General features: G+C 40.0%; 1 protein-coding gene across 5 annotated transcripts in view; it reads left to right on the top strand.

The window, feature by feature from the left end:
• Positions 1-17791, top strand: part of AUTS2 (activator of transcription and developmental regulator AUTS2) — a 1792114-nt gene that overhangs the window by 662155 nt on the left and 1112168 nt on the right. The window lies entirely within an intron of this gene.

Below are 17791 nucleotides of genomic sequence, written 5' to 3'. Positions count from 1 at the left end.
ATGCTGCAGCTCAGTTTCAGGGTCTTGGCAATCTTCTTATAGCCTAGGCCATCTTTATATTGAACAACAATTCTTTTTTCAGATCCTCAGAGAGTTCTTTGCCATGAAGTGCCATGTTGAACTTCCAGTGACCAGGATGAGAGAGTGGGAGCGATAACACCAAATTTAACACATTTTCTCCCCATTCACACCTTAAACCTTGTAACACTAAGGAGTCACATGACACTAGGGAGGGAAAATGGCTAATTGGACCCAATTTGGACATTTTCACTTAGGGGTGTACTCACTTTTGTTGCCAGCAGTTTAGACATTAATGGCTGTGTTGAGTTATTTTGAGGGAACAGCAAATTTACACTGTTATACAAGCTGTATACTCACTAGTTTACATTGTAGCAAAGTGTCATTTCTTCAGTGTTGTCAGATGAAAAGATATAATAAAATATTTACAAAAATGTGAGGGGTGTACTCACTTCTGGGAAACACTGTATATATTTTATATAGACTGATATGCTATTTATTTGTATTTCTGGTTATATGCTCTTCCCACACATTGGTTTGATGACAGCCACTGGTTTGTTGTTTCTAAGAGAACTGATTACGTTGTGCTCTCATGCTTAGTGTGGTCAGTTTTTAATAGGAAAGCAGAGGTACTAGCAGGAACACCAGGGATTTAACACAAAGGAAGCAATACAAAGAGAACAGGATACTTTTTTCATACAAGTACATGGTACAGCAGGCACATATCAGAAATTAGGAATATGAAATGTTCGGATTGCATACAAGTATTCTTACTTTTAAATCCTTTTTCTTTTTTTCTGTTGTATTTATTGTCTCTTTGTTTCCCTTGTAATGCCCTGTTTATGCAAATATATTAGTTGCACTGTTATACATTTTCTGTTATTAACCACTTGCCTACCAGGCACTTATACCCCCTTCCTTACCAGGCCAATTTTCAGCTTTCAGCGCTGCCGCACTTTGATTGACAATTGCGCGGTCATGCAACATTGTACCCATATGAAATTTTGATCATTTTTTTCTCACAAATAGAGCTTTCTTTTGGTGGTATTTAATCGCCACTGGGCGCTTTACTTTTTGCGCTATAAATTGAAAAAAAGTGCAAAAAATTTGAAAAAAAAAAAAAAGTTTATTTGTTTCTTTTATAAAATTTTTCAAACAGGTATTTTTTCTCCTTCACTGATTTGCGTTGATGAGGCGGCACTGATGGGCACTGATAGGCGGCACTGATGGGCACTGATAGGCAGCACTAAAGGGCACTGATAGGCAGTACTAATGAGGTGGCACGGATAGGCGGCACTGATAGACAGCACTAATTAGGGGTCACGGATAGGCGGCACTGATATGCAGCACTGATAGGCGGCACTGATAGGTGACACTGATGATGGGTACTGATAGACGGCACTGACTGGCATCACTTCTGGGCACTGACTGGCGGCACTGACTGGCACAACCCCAGGGCACTGACTGGTGGCACTGACTGGCAGCACTGCTGGGCTGCACTGGTGGGTGGCACTGGTGGGCAGCACTGGTGGGTGGGCACAGGTGGGTGGCACTGGTGGGCACAGGTGGGTGGCACTGGTGGATGGGCACAGGTGGGTGGCACTGCTGGGCACATGTAGGTGGGACAGGTAGGTGGCACTGCAGAGTGGCACAGGTGGGGGCACTGCTGGGCACAGGTGGGGGCACTGCTGGGCACAGGTGGGGGCACTGCTGGGAACGGGTGGGCGGGGCTAGTGGGCGCACTGCTGGGCGGAACTTGCGGGTGTCACTGCCGGGCACCGATCATCAGGGCACTGATCATCAGTGCCCTGATGATCGGTGCCGATCCCCGCTCTGACAACTGCCGGTTCTCGGCAGTACTTTCCTCACGATCTGACAGCGTGAGGAAAGTGCAGCCGAGAACCGGCACTTGCATTTCCCTGTGATCAGCGTGTCATTGGACACCGCTGATCACGTGGTAAAAGGCCGGTGGGATCGGCCTTTCACCACATCACGTGATCAGCTGTGTCCGTAGGACACAGCGATCACGGAGATCGCCGGGTGCGCGCCCCCTGGGGCGCGCAGGAGAGCGCGTTCTGGGAGGACGTCATATGACGTCCACTCAGAACTGGCCAGCCGCGGTGAAGCCGTCATTCGGCTATGCGCGGTCGGCAAGAAGTTAAATAATATTTTGAAAAGTGTTAAAATTGTCTCTAATGCACTAACACAGAACTTAAATAATCCCTGTCCCTTTGAAGAGTGGTACTATATGGTAAATGATATATATCAATATTCCTGTTTTATGTTGACAGTGGGTATTACAGACATGTATTATCAGTCAAAATTGTTAGTGTGAATGTTTGATATATTGTGAAAAAAATATCTAGTGTCAGTGTTTGATTTGGGGTATGAAGGGTTAATTGCTTGGTTAGCCAAACCCAGTGACAATTGTTCTGTTGACACTTTGCTGTGGTCCCATGAGCTGGGAAATCTTTGTGTAGGGTGAGGCTGAGAGCGTATTAGTGACAGTGCGGTGTGAGTTTTATAAGCCATTTGTCACAAGTTGGTGAAGGTAGCCAGGGTCTGACACTGCTGCCAGTAATCCTGATCTTGCTCCTGCCCTGTACCTTGTATCCAGTACCCCGCTGCCTTGTTCCTGCTCTCCCTTGTTCCTTTTCTCAGTTTTGTTCCACTTCCAATCTGCTCCCTGCACCTCTGATCCCAGTTTCCTGGGTGTAGACATGCAGATCTGGCCATTTCTGCAGCTGATTCCCTGACAACCACATCTGTCACAAATTAATGCTTGTTTGTTTACACAGCTGAGGATTCCTGGCCAGTAGATGAATGGAACTGGGTGATGACACTGGTTGCTAAGGATGCGGTGGGTGCCTGCACTCCACCACTTCCTTAGCAATCTTTGACAGGAGGGAAACAATCATATATATAGTACCAGTAGTAATACCACCACTATTTTTTAGCTCCCATCTAAACAAGCAAACAGTCCAGTGCCAAACAGCCAGTTGGGTCCACACCTGTTTTCACACTGTTCCTATCATGCTCCATTCAGCACACTCCCTTTGAGCAAAGGCTCTCTGCAGCATTTAGGATCTTATAGCCACTGGAGGAAGAGGGTGAATGGAACCAAAGATAGCTGAAAAAAGGTATGTATACAGATTTTTTTTTAAAGGGACAGGGTATAGTCCCGTGAGGGAGGGGATCTCAAGCCTAAAGTTGGACTCTATAGACTATAGTTTATTGTAATAGACTTTTTCACATGTATGGTTTATTCTGCAAATAAAGGATTGTAGGAGATTAAATGGAAAAGTACATTATGAGCTAAACAAGATGATTCTGTTTTGTGAAAATTATATGGACTGTCTCAAATAAAATATCATGCCATCATGAAGAAATTATTGTTATCATTCAGCTTTCTTTCAATAAATTAACACAGCATCCTTTTTAGCTTTGTAGTCACGTGACATCTAAACAGGAGCAGATAGCTAGATAATGCCCAGTTGCTCTGCCTCAGAACTGAATGGGGGATTATCTCTGCAGAGGGCCCCCTGTTCAAAACATATTATTTTCACTTGCCCAGGTAGGACCAGGGGCGGACTGACCATTCGAGCACTCGGACACTGCCCGAGGGCCCAGGGTCAGTAGAGGGCCCCATGAAATGCCCCTGATACTTTTTTATAGGCTTTTTTAAGTGTGGGCTAGGACTCCGGGGCCCCCGATCCCCTATTGCCCGGGGGCCCCATGAGTTGTCAGTCTGCCCCTGGGTAGGAGAGAAGCCCTCCTGCTTCCCTGTGGTATTTTTAATGATGGTCAGTTCAACAAAATACCAGGCAACTGACAAATGTCCCAGGAAAGCAGAGCCCATGAATTACATTGGGGTCAGATTTAGTTTTTTTGACGTTCATACATATTCAAGCCAATCTGAAGAACTGCAGTTTGTAGGTGTCATAAAACCAAAACTTCTAATATAAGAATTTCCTGTAAAACTTGCTGTATATATGTAAAAGGAGATGGGTCATGATAAATTATATCATTTATCCACAAAAACATTTTGTAGGACCAGAGTGTATAATATAGTTAATAGGTTTGCAGCTCAGCAATAGGCTGTTTCAGTAATAGAGGGTGGTCAGCACCGTATAAAAATTAAATATATTTTGCAGTCTGTTTCTGCCTTGTACACTTAATTATTGCACAGCAACCTTTTTATTAGCCCTTCTTGGCCAATAAGTACTAAAATCACACTTGGTAACGAGTAAAACAAAAATCCAGGAGTGTTTTATGTTTTTCATAAGCTGTAATTGCTTCCTTAAATTCAGCCAGGTCTTTTTCTGTTTCTTTTCATTTTATCCCTCTCTGTTAATGGGATTATTCTGTCAGGTGCCATTACTTAATGGCTAAGCTAGAACAGTTGTGGTCAGTGTATGATATGTCACAAGTCACTGACATGTTGATAAAAGGCTTTATTGGAATGACTACATACTACAAAGGTTTAGGCTGGTATATAATTCCACAATGGCCTGTTGAGAACTAATCCTACATCCTACATCTCACAGCGTTAAAATGTATAACAGCAGTTTTCACTTTAATTGCACATCATGTGTGCATTTGTAGAATGGGATTACCCCTTACGTTTTCTCCTTCTTAAGGGTATTATGTGATTTATAATGTGGACAAACATCAGGCCTCACTTTGTTTCTCTTTGTTCTTGCTAACAAGTACTTTCTTCTTTTATATCCCAGGATGTAAAGACAGACTGCAAAATTTAGGTTGCAGAAGTTTAAGAAAATAAGCAGGTTATGGTTATGGCTACAGTTTTCAACTTATTATTCATGTGAGTTATTTCAGACAGGTGCATATAATATTATTTCTAAGACTTTAAGTAACTGCTAGTGAATACTTACAGTAGAACTAAAAGGACATCTTTGCTCAGAGAAAAATGGAGGCTAACTGATCAATTTCTGCTTCCAAAATGCTAGTGTTCTGTTTACCGTGTTGTTCCAGAGCCTTTGATATTTTTTGAAACACCAACGACAAACAAGTATACCTGTATAGTGAATCCTCAACAAACTTACAGCCTAACATTTCATTTTATTTTGGATAAAGCCAGATTGGTCATGGCCTATGGCCTCTATAATATTTTTATTGTCATCTATGTCCATATTTTGGGATATTTTACCTTACTTCCTGTCAAGATGGGAAGTAATAGAAAACCTCTTCTCTTCAGCATGCATGCGCACAGGAAATAACTGAAAGAAGCTGGAGATTAGCAGTGCTGAGATGCAAACAGAATGGAAAATTGAAAACAGTAGTTTTTGTAAAAAGAACATGGCAATTGTTTACAAAATCAATAGTTAAGAAAATAACTGGCATTAAACCCAAAAACTAAATGTAATATATATTGCAGCTTACTGATCCTTAGATTTGGTGGCTACATTATTTTTCTTTTTTAGGCTTTTTTTCTTTACACAGTTTTTCACGCAGTTATCTGCCTATTAACACACTTCTTGTCTTACATCTGGCCAGTAACACACTTTCTCTGTTAAGGTGTCTCCACTTTGGATAGCATCTGGTTTTTGCTGGAGACAGCTCTGGACTGACTAGATCAGTCAATGGTTGTGGGTAGGTGATTGACAGCTTTCTCTCCTGTACTTCCTGTTCCTGTGTGCTGTGTGAAGGCGGGGTGTGTCCCTTCTCTCCAATCAGCTCTCAGAGCTCTCCTCACTGAGCTCTGCAAAGTTTAACTTCAGCTCTCTGCCCCCCTTTTTCTGACCTGCTGTCAAGCTATACAAGCTTTATAAATTCAGCACTTTGAACAGATGTAGAAAAGGTAAGACTGCAGATAAACAGGAACATTTTATGTAGGAGGATTTGTTCCATTTCTGTGTATCACCTGAGGCCAGTCACTTCACTGGGTATAAGTAAGGGTTTACAACCACTTTTTAAAAAGAAAATGCATGCAGCTACCACATCTTAGAACTGGTAAGCTGCAATATAATACATTTTTGGTCTTGGGTTTATTTTCACTGCCACCCAGTTAGTGTTTAGATCTGCTTTTAGGAAAGCAAGTTCCAATAGATAAAAGTCAATGTAATGCATGAAAATAACAGTTTCATTGCAGTATGACATTTATGTTTGTGAACTGAATGCTTTGCTAAGTTAAATATAATAGTAATTAGAAATCACATGTAATATAATTCCTGTGGCTTATTGAACTGGCACAGTAATGTTTTCCAATTAAAGACATATAAATAAATGCCATTGGACATCAACCCTTAAACATTATGGTACATCATATGAAACATTTTATTTATTAGCTTGAATTCTTATAGCCACCTTCGAACACTGGAGGGGAAACATTCTGAATTCATCGTACTCACTGTCCTCTTGTATGTAGTTAGCAAGCAAATTGACAATGTAATATGCATTTGGAAAGAACTAGGGAGGGTTTAGTGGTTTCAACTTTTCTCTTTCATGTTAAAAGCCCTGGGCCTCCAGGGGAGCAGATGCAGACGACACTCAGCTCTTCAGGAAAGGAAAAGATTAACCTGAAAGGTGAATGGAGATCCAGAACTTCTGAGGGGCTCTGGCACGCCAGATCATGAGATCACTCAGCGTTAATGGAAATGTCTTCTGGCAGAACATTTTCAAATAAAAAACTAAGGCGTGCAAATCTTTTCCGTGTGAAATTTGTTGGGAGAAAAGTAGATATATAGCTAGCAATTTCACTGAGTCTCTTTGGACTTATATTTTGAATTCATGTTGCAAGTAGATATGTTCTGTATCCTAAGGCTGTTTTTGAGGGGCTTTTCCACTGTTGATTGGTTTCAAGTTTTATTACTTCAGTGATTCTGGAGTCAAAGTAATGTCTGGAAGATATTAGAAATACTTTGGTCTGACACAATGGCACTCAGGAACATAGCTTATTGTCTACTTTATCTTGACAAAGCAGAATCCTCATTGTAATCAAGTGGTCATAATGATAAAATAATAAATGATAATTAAAGTATAACAACTATTTAATACAAATATATTATGCTTTGTAGTAGTAAAATGCAGTATTAAGATTTTTTGATTGCTGAACTCTGAATACTGTGTTGAATAAATGAGAAATAAAATTACTTTTACTAACTTTATTACTGAAATCTGTCATAATATACTTAACATAATTTGGAAAAAAATAATGCTTTCAGTCAAACAGTCCAGGACTAATGGTGGATCCCACTTTGAAAAAAACAGGTCTCATCATCATTCTTATCTTAATTGCTGCTTATAAAAAATTTTACTACCAGAGGATACATGGCCCAATGAGTCCTTGACAGTGCCAAATATACTGACACTTGGACACTTGATTTATTATAACTCAGGCCTACATCCAATGCAGACTGAATAGAACTGAGAGCAATGGCTACAGAAGGGTTTTCCAGTGCCAGTTGCTCTTCTTGGCAAAGTCCTGAAATTTTCTCTAGACCATGGTAGGTCATCTTCATGGAATTGAATTCCTTGCTTTAAGAAGCATGTCCACAACCAAGGAGATATATGTCTTGAAGATGGAGAATGCAAATCTTCTCTTTGCAAAGATCCCAGTTTGCCAAATCTAACACTGGAATGATACAGGACAGAAGCCTAACAAGGTTCATGCAATCTCTCACTGATACTTAGGTGTGATCATTAATTCTTTTCATTAGTAATATATTCTAAGAACACCTTGTGTTAGGGTAGAAAAATTCTGTTATAAATATTCCTAAGCATTCTAGAATTTGGATAGAACAGAGTTGGCTCTTCTGATTTTGGTTAGCCAAATGAAAGCTGACAAAGGAGGAGTGCAGGTATATACTATTCAGAAGACTTGAAATTGCATAGTGAACTTACACTTTAAGCATTATTAAGCCAACCAAATGGAATTTTTAAATATTTTGCTTACTTTGATACGCATTCCATAGAGCAGTGTTCAGCTCCCTATGCCTATTTTCCAAGAAAATGGTCATTACTTTTTAACATTTATCTCCTATTGAAATTAACGGGGTTAAGATTTGCAGCCTGAACTTCAGAAATGTTCACCAAGCTGGGATGTTCAGCTCATCTTTAATAAGGAAGCTTGATGCCATATTTCTTTTCTCAACTCCTCAGACATCCTGAGACTCCTTATTTTGAAGTTTCTCTCTCTAAGGACATTAGTAAAAGTGGTTGTAAACCCTTACATATACCTAACAAATTTACTGGCCTCAGGTAATACACCGATGAAACAATTCATTCTGCAGTCTGCTGTTCTCTACAGTCATTCAAACTCCAAAATTAATATAGTTTGTCTGAACTTTCGGAGAGTAAGGGATGGGATGCTGACGTTACACTCTGCAGATCTCAGTAAGGAGAGACAAAAGCTGACTCGAGGGAAGGGACATATCCGTCTTCACACAGCAACAGAGCTGAGGTTGCCAATCACAGCCCGTGTACTGGAGTTGCTCACGTGTCACCTTTTTAGGTCTTGGACGTGTTAAAAAAGACTCTTACAGATAGCACTATAGATGGATGTGCATATTTCATGTTAGAGGTTTACAACCACTTTAAGCATAAAGAAAACAATGCTGTATTATACAGTAACATATTGATCTCTATCATGTGTCCTTGTTGGATAACATTCAGTTATAGGTAAGCAAAAACTCCCTGTGCTCATCTCCAAACATCCTGGAATTTTGTATTGCAATAATGCTGCGAACACTGTATGGTACGAGATATAACAAGCTGTCCCATGATGGTGAGAACATTACAGCTTCTTTACTAAGATAAATAATGGATACTTCCTCTTAGATACAAATTCCACATGCATTCATAAAGGTAAATGCACTCCTTTAATCAGTACAATGAGACCAGTTGTTTTGAATAGTGGTGTATCTTTTAATATTCAGATGGGGACCTGCTAAAAGCTACCTGGCAAAACGTGCTTGTGTGGCATTTTGGGTGTATCTTTATGTACTGTAATTTCTTGGAATAAAGTGTACTATGTGGATCAGAGCTACTTTATGATGTTTTTATGCAAATTACTACACGTGTATGTCGCAAAAACTGTGCAAAACACAGTGAAGTACGCAGTTCAGCCATTTTGTAGGCACCTCCGTCTTGGTACGGAGTATATATTGTGTCTCTCATTTCTCATTCTCCTTCCCCCTCCCTTCCTGAGAGGCACAGTGACAGATGTGTGTGTGTTAAAAGTTGCTGGCAGCCTAGAGCAGCAGGGGGCCCAGAGCTACAAAGCCCCCCCCCAGAGAGACAGAGCCTGGCTGCCCAAGAACCTGTGTAATCTCTCACCTCGTAACCAAGATAAGGCAGCTTTCCCCAGGAATTGAAAGAGATTGTAACCTCATAAATCCTACCAGCTTAGGTGTCAGAATTAAATGAACATTCCTCAAGTCAGTTTGTCCCCTATGTTTCATGAAGATGGTGGTTTTAATTCAGAGTCCGCCCGACGATCCCTCCCTAAACAGAGTATTGGTCAGTTACTCAGAGCCACCCCCGTGCTGGGGGACTTTAAAAAACAGGCTAGCAGGCCTAAGAAGGAAGTTGAAGACATCTCCTGATTGTAACATCAATATACCACCTGGGGAGACCCTTTGCTCTGAAACTTGGATCTGCTTACGGCTAAGGCTTTATTGGCAAGTAACTTAACCCTTTAACTTCCTCTCTGATATCTCTTTGCTGTGGTATGGTTCTTTCTATGTATATATATATACATATATATATCTTAGTTACATCTTTTTCTGTAAATATTTTATTGCACCTGTTTGACTCTTTTAGTAATAAATCTTTCTTTCTGAAAGTGTTAAACTGTTTCTAAAGCACTTAATTGCAATTTACGAATTCCTGCCTCTAAAGAGACGCTACTGTGTTTGTTTAATCCTCTGCCCAATCGGCCTGCGGTGACCGTAGTGGACAGATGACTTTTCAACCATTACAGTGTATATTTGATAAAGAGAGTTTCCCCTTTCTCTGTACAAAAAGGGGTGGTGGCAGTGTAAGGGTCAGTGGAGTAATTAACTTGACCCAGTAACAAGCGCATCCAGGCTGCAGGCACAGATTGAAATCCATTAGCTGGAAAATCGCTGTGTAGGGTGCAGCTGGGTGTGGCATTGTTACGCACATCACATTGCGGTTTTAGATCGGCCGGTCACGAGTTTGGTGAAAAGGTCTGGGGTCTGATGCCGTAATCGTGACATATTGGTGGTCGCGGTCGTGAGATTGTCGCATGTATGTGGCGGCGATGTTGCGATCGTGACAGTGTACACTTTGATTTTTTTACACTCACGTAGAAGGTAAAAAAACAAAAAGAAAAAGAAAACAAAAATGGCTGCATCAATTTTATTCCTATGATATTATAGAGGCTTTATCAATTGTATTCCTATGATTTTGTGACAAGAACACCTTCATGTATACAAATGTTGACAAGCAGTGTGATGTGAAAGCACAGGTACCATACTTACCAAGCAGCATCATTATGTGATGCCTATGCAACACAATAAAGCTTCAGAACCTCTGATGACCCCTGTTAAGCCTTTGGGACCATAATGCATCTGAACCTGTGTGTATAATGCTAAATTTACTGAAATTAATAGTTCAGTTTGGGACAGATGCTACTCTTCAGGAACAACAGTAATATCTCATATTCCCAGCCACATCCATTATGAAAAAAGCAAATACATGAAAATTCAGTCTGCTAGAGTAAAGGTGCTTGCACTGGCATCAGCTACTGGACAGAACTAGGATTTTTAAATTCAATGCTAATTAAAGCAAGTGAAACAAAGTAGTAGATTACTCAGCCTGGCTCTATTAGTTTTGAATGACCTTACCCTTGACATGAGTAACCGACCAGGTTATAGAAATTTAAGTATTTTCCTATTCTTAGCAAGCAGAAAGTGAGTTATAAAACAAGCCCTCCCTGACTTTTTTAACTGTAGTTACTGGGAAACATACTGTCATTGAACTTTACTGCAGCAGCTCTTATTGTATTCCCTCAGGCGGCAGCTCAGTTCCCTTTACACCCCCTTCCTGAACACTTGTTAGGTGTTTACATTAGAGATTAGAAGGTTGAAAGGATGTAAATTTACTATTGGGAGAGGGAGCAGAGGAAGTTGAGTTGCTGACAGAATAACTTGGACAACTTCAGTGATTCTGCTGTGAATTTTGTGGATTAGTTGCTCAACAGTGCTTGCAGTTACGGAGGCCAGTAAGGGTTTGTTTTAAAGGTTATTTACTGCTTATTATGAAATAATGTCCTTAACTTGTCCACAGATTACCTGTACTGTTCTGTTATTTCCCTACTAATATTTCAGTTAGCTGTTCAATTAGCGAAACATAAATTAAAACTGCAAATAAGGCGTGTTTTGGCTGTCCAACTGTTCCTTAAATGCAGTCCCTGTATAAGTAAAATACAAAGACATGGATGAAATATTTTTACATAGACATCCATTTTAAGGCAGCTTCCATGGAATACAAATGAAAATCACTATATGAAGAGTCAGATGCATATATTTAAAGCTAGAAGCGAGACTTTAAAATTAGAAGCATAGTACTAAAGCTATGACTAGAAGCCTTAGATAGCATGCTGGTTTGATAAAATAACAGGAAACAGGCAATCTATCATGAACAGTCTCAGAAGCTCCGGATTACCCATAAAACTTTTATGGTTCCCCCAAGTGACCAGAGGCCATAAAACTTGCCTGAATGAGGGACTTGTTAATTTACTTGTTAAAGCAAATTAAAAATTTATAAGCACTTTTAGGTAAATGAGATCTTCTCTAATCGCAGCTTCCATCAGAATCCTAGGAGAGAAGAGTGGATGCGTTCAAACATCACAGCAGAACAATAAAAGCTATTAAATTGCCCGAGGTTTATTACTGTTGATCCATGCAGCTGTTGTCATCACGTGCTGTGGAATACCGGCAATCAACTTCATGGAATTTATGAAACAGAGCAACAAAAGAGTGCAGCAGCTCCATTAATATTCAGTTTCCCCCAACTTCCCTAATGCTTTACAACTGTTCTTCATGTTAAGGTTTTCAAAGTCAAAAGGGCTAGATTTATTAATGTCACATGAAATATATCTAGGAGATGATGCATATGCATGTTGGGACATTAGTGCCATACAAGGTTAAAAGCTGCGCAGTTATGTACACTTCACCTATACATGCAGATTAATAACCACTTGAATATCAGCCAGTAATATCCCCTCATTATCAGGCAATTTGTTTTAGCTTTCAGTGCTCTGATAGTTTGACCGACAAGTACTCACTCAAGAAACACTGTACTCAAATGAATGTTAAATCATTTTTTGAGACAGATACAACTCTCTTTTGGTGGTAATTAATAACTGCCTTTTTTTAAACTATGAAAAAAAAATCCAGGACCATATGACGCCCCTCATTCCCAAAAGTCTCATTTTTGGAATGTAGACACCCCAAGTGGTGACATAGTGACTACTAGAGAGACAGATTGGAGATCATATGTGTAGGAGAGGAGGGCGACATGAAAGGGTAAAAAATAGCAGGTTCAGGTTTAGAGAAACAGAATGCGTGTATCTTCTTTCCTGCAATCACAATTGCTATGATCTCTTTCTTTTTCTCTGTTGGAAGGGAGGGATGAACACTGTATAAAATAGCATGTGACAATGGTAATGATCAATCACAGTGATCATATGGTACACAGCCCCTTGGATCGGCTTGGTACCCTGTCTCTGTTTACTGAACCATCTAATAACAGTTTAGAACAGCCTTCCAACAGCAGTTTATTCAGTGGCATTTATAAATGGCACTGGGTAAATAACAGGACACTCTTCCATCATTTAAAGATATACCCAATTAGAATAGGAGATTAAAAAAACATTATGAAGCATGCTACTTTTGTAATTTGCACTTTGGGCTTTGTTAAGTTATGGCAAAATACATGATAAGATACTATGTTAATCTGATATGCTTCCCTGTCTATGTATAGGTGTAGATTAGTTTAAATAAAAGAAAAATGCCTAATTTAACCACTTTAATATTTTATGGTTGTGGGAGGCCATTTTAAAACAGCCTTCTCTCACTCCTAGCATGTGCATGAGCACAAACTGTGATCACTGTGCCCTATAGACCCAGCAGATCACAGAGCAGGGTACAGGGCCAATGAAATACTAACCCATTCTTACCTGTTCTGCTGGGGTGGGATGAAATAACATACTCACCTGCCCAACAAATCCAGTGCAGCCTGCTGCCATCCTCCAAAAGTTGCTGTACTGCCAGATCCAGTGCGTTCATCTTGTTTATAACAAGGAACAAGGAGGTCAGCAGTCTTTTCTAGGTCCTAGCAACTGTCCTCCTGATGACACTGAACTGCATGTATGCAGTGGGATTATACAGAGCCTTGAAGCCTACTGGGGTTCATGGCACAGACATCCCAGGAGGCTTCAGGCAGGTGGGATGTTATTGACGCCTACACAGAAAGGTGTAAGCATGACTGTACTCCACCTAAAAATGATTTACCCACAATTTATTTTGTGCAGAGTAGGAGCAAGATTAGTGGAACACAAAAAAGTGAATAAAGTTACACTTTAAGCCAAGCTAAATGTAAAAGTTAAAAAACAATTTCACATGCAAAATGTCATGCCAGAGTATGCTGTGGCAGACATTGTCCATGGAAATCGAAAAATATTACATACAGCTTAAAGGCATCTCTCAAGCATGTAATTTAAAATTTGAATGTTTTTTTCTCTGCTGCCCTCAAAGTCTCATTAAAAGAATCCTCTCCCCACTGTATGCTATGTTATATATATATTTTTTTTTTTTTTTTTGCTTTGTTAAATGTCCCCCATAGCAGTGGCCAGCTCCCCATTCCTTTAGAATCAAGATCCCCCCTCCCCCAATAGACTAGTGGAATTTTGGAATTTGCTGCAAATTGCAAACAGGATTTGATGACATCCACAAGACTAGCTCATGCCTATTTATAGCTGATGTGGAGGAAATTAACTTTTTAGTTTTTTTCAGAATCATAATGCATTCTGTCCTGTTCCTGGAGCTTGAGCACTTTGTAGAGCTTTTTACTGTATATGTGAGCTTACTGATACTCAGTCAGGATGGTTATGTGGCCATATTAGGTCAATGATGTCACAAGTTTCCCTGCCCTGCCCTATTTGTATTTGCAGCTTCCAGGTTCAGACCAAACCCTTGCTCACCACTAATGCTCAGGACTATATTGCTTTGCCAGCTATGGGTGCCTGCTGCTGTGTGAAAGGTCTATTGTGGAATATATGATTGGTCACCCTGTTAGTCAGGAATTGAAATAAACAAACATGGAGGGAAGGCCATGGAATGAACTTGATAGGCACTGCAACAATGTTCATTAAAATTGTTACTTTATTGAGTATACACGAATATACAGCAATTAGTAAAAACATCTGCAGAGAGTGTAGTCCCCCAATGGGATGATCCACTCTGTGCAGTTACAAATCTCATAGGTACATAAAGTGTTAATGCATACAAAAATACTGTATCCCAGTAAAGGTGTAAAGAGACATATTCAGATGTAAATAGCTATAGTGACTTAACATGTTTCGCGAAGATATTACTTCTTCCAGAGTTACCTAATCCACAAGCATCATAGTGGGGGTTGGGGAGGGGTATCTGAGCCCCTACAGCCAGGGCCAGTTGACAGGGGGACCCCAAAAGGTCGGATTGACAATCGACAGCCCCTCAAAAGTGCTTCCTTCCTACAAATAGAGGTACAGTAGTGTCACTGATTCCGGACCGGTTGGACTACATATAGAAGCATTCAGTTGTATAAAATATATTGGGGAAGTATAGTCATATCCCCAGTTCTGGTCCAGACAGAAAACATGAGTCAGCCATTGGTAACCAACAGTTATATATATTTATAATATGTAAGGAGATCCCTTCCTATATGCAAGAAAGGTGTGACGTATAAGACACGATTTGCCAGTATCAGGAGCGGACTGACCATTCGAGCACTCGGGCACTGCTCAAGGGGTCAATAGGGTGCCACAAAAAATGCCCCTTGTACCTTTTATAGGCTTTTTTGGGTGTGTTTTAAGTGTGGGCAAGGACACAGGGGCCCCATGATCCCCAATTGCCCGGGGGCCCCATGAGTTGTCAGTCCGCCCCTGGTCAGTATGGTGGTACTACAGTGGTATTGGAGCGATAAAGTCATCCGTCAAGATCCGATCTGTACTGTTGAACAGAGTACACCGACCGGAACGTTGGTCCCAAGACCACCAATAACTGAAGCCTACAGGGCCCCTTCACCTATCAGGGCTAACGCCACAAATGCTTACACTGTCTTGCTGTAGTTGCTGTAAACATGGTCACAGGCCACATACCCCACCCCAAAACCTCTCTCCTTACAGAATCTGGTTCTGCCAGCACTTTCATCATCCATTCACAGACAGTTGTAAATAACTGCCAGTGTAGGTCTCAATAAACCAGAAGTACAGTGAAGTCACAGCACTTGTAGTCCATTGGTACTTCCACCAGCCCCAGTGTGGTCCTGCAAGTGGAGAAATAGTCTGCAGGAGCCTGAACATTGCACCCACAATCCATTTATCGTAGATGCAATGCTTTGCAGGCTCCAATGCAAAAAAAGTCTACATTTTTTATTAATCAATATGGGTGCATTTATCATTTTTTGCAAAAGGTAGAATCAACCTATTATGTGAGTTGGTATAAACTCTAAAGCTATTTATATGAGAACACTGCTAAAACTGGAAAGTTTGAATTGACACTCAATTACTAGCTGTCCAATGTTGACAAAGTATTTAAAAGCATTTTCATTTTAAGCAAGACATAAAAACTGTTTCGTTGATTGTAGTTTTTTGTTTCTCTAATTTTCTCTGTTGCCTCAAATTCAGTTGATTAATATCTCTTAATCTGCTAATTGGTTTTAATCAGCACATCCCACTTGTATGTCTCTAAGCTATGGTCCTTCATCAAGAGATACAGACAATTTTACTACTGCCTATAGGGTAAGTAACAGATAATTGCTGTTAGATAAAGGGAAATGCATGCAGAATCTAGCTGCATGAACAAACATTGCAGAGATTAGAGTAAACATATTGAGGCAGGCAATAATTACAACCATTCTCTATCAGATCTAGTGAAAGTTGCTAACCTGGAGCACAACAACTGCAACAATATTTCCATCCTATAAACATTTTTTTAGAAAAATAAGACACTAAAAAAAAAGATGTTGATTACTAATTCATAGTCATGCAGAATTTTGTTAAATACAATCATTATCCTTTAGCCATTTTGTCCCCTGGTCCCAATGATTGGAGTAGCCTTTCTCAACCTCTTTATCTATCTATGTGTCAGACTACATGAGTTTAATAAACACAATAATACTAATTTGCAGTGATGCATAATTATATTAAATACAGTCTTTAAGCCATTTTTGTCCCCTGATGCCAAGTTACATTGCTCTGAGCATGGCATAGGTATGTGGCGAGGCTAACCTAGGAGGATGCAGGAGTAGGGAAACATCATTCTCACCTTGACAAGAATGGAGGCAGAAAGAAAACAATGTAAACAAAAAAATTTTTTTTTCAAATAGCGGAGGGTTGCAGTGGGGAAAAGTTAATTTTGGGGATGAAGGTTTGCTTTAAGTTAGTCTTCGGGTTAGCTTCCCCTTACATTGGAGAAAAGGTATCTTTTTTACCTTGTTGGTAAGTATATATAAAGGCTTTTATGTTGGTCAGTAAAGTGCCCCATTCCGCTGGTGGCTGGTGTTACATTGGGGTCAGTGGGAACAATGCCCCATTATATTGATGGCCAGTCGGAGGCATGCCTCTTCCATTAGTGGCCAGTTTGCAGAATGCTCCCTTACAGACAGATAAAAAGATTACTAGTGTTAAGTTACTTAGCTGAGCCACACGTCTCAGCTGTGTTCACATCACCGGCTCTGCCAGGCTGCTCTGAGTGATTATGATTAAACACCATAAATTTACGTAATTGAAAAAAATGGAAAAAATATATATACTGAAAAATATACTGATAAAAAATATATTGATAAATATGTGTAATAGATATAGATATAGACATAGATATAACTTAATAAAAAGCACTGACACTGTACTAATGGCACTGGGCAGGAAGAGGTTAACATTTGGGGCAATCAAAAGGGTTAACAGTGAGCTGTGTGTGTTTACATTCTGTGCTGTGTTCTGTATTACTTGGGAGACATGCTGTTTTGTATCTCTCTGCTGTGCATGTCCATGCTGACAGGAGAGAGATCTGTGTTGTTTACACACAGATCTCTCCCTCTCAGATTAGTCGATGAGCACTGAGTCCCAGCCAGGAATCGCCAGCCGGGACCCGGTGATTGACATCCCCAGCAGCCAACAGCAGCGCAGGTAGGGCGGAAATGCAAATCATTCCCTACCCGGAAATGCAAATCATGTGTATATATACTGTATATATATATATATATATATATATATATATATATATATATATATACAGTTGTGTTCAAAATAATAGCAGTCAGACATCACTAACCTGATCAGTCACTGTTTTTGGTAGAAATGATATTTCTACATGGCAAATAATTTACTAGCAGGGGTAGTAGAGTAATAGAAATCCAACAAACCCAACAATCATGACATGCATGCTGCTGATTCTGTGTAATTGAATCACTAACTGAAAGGGGCATGTTTAAAATAATAGCAGAGTGGAGTTCTATTAGTGAGGTCATTTATTCTTTGAAAAACAGGTGGCAATTATTGCCCTTATTTAAGGAAGGAAGG

The sequence above is a fragment of the Staurois parvus genome, unplaced genomic scaffold (genome assembly GCF_062004578.1).
Source record: "Staurois parvus isolate SC_StPar_1 unplaced genomic scaffold, SC_StPar_1.0 ptg000058l, whole genome shotgun sequence".
Lineage (NCBI taxonomy): Eukaryota > Metazoa > Chordata > Amphibia > Anura > Ranidae > Staurois > Staurois parvus.
Note: the sequence above shows the minus strand (reverse complement) of the source record. Positions and strands in the feature narration are given on the sequence as shown.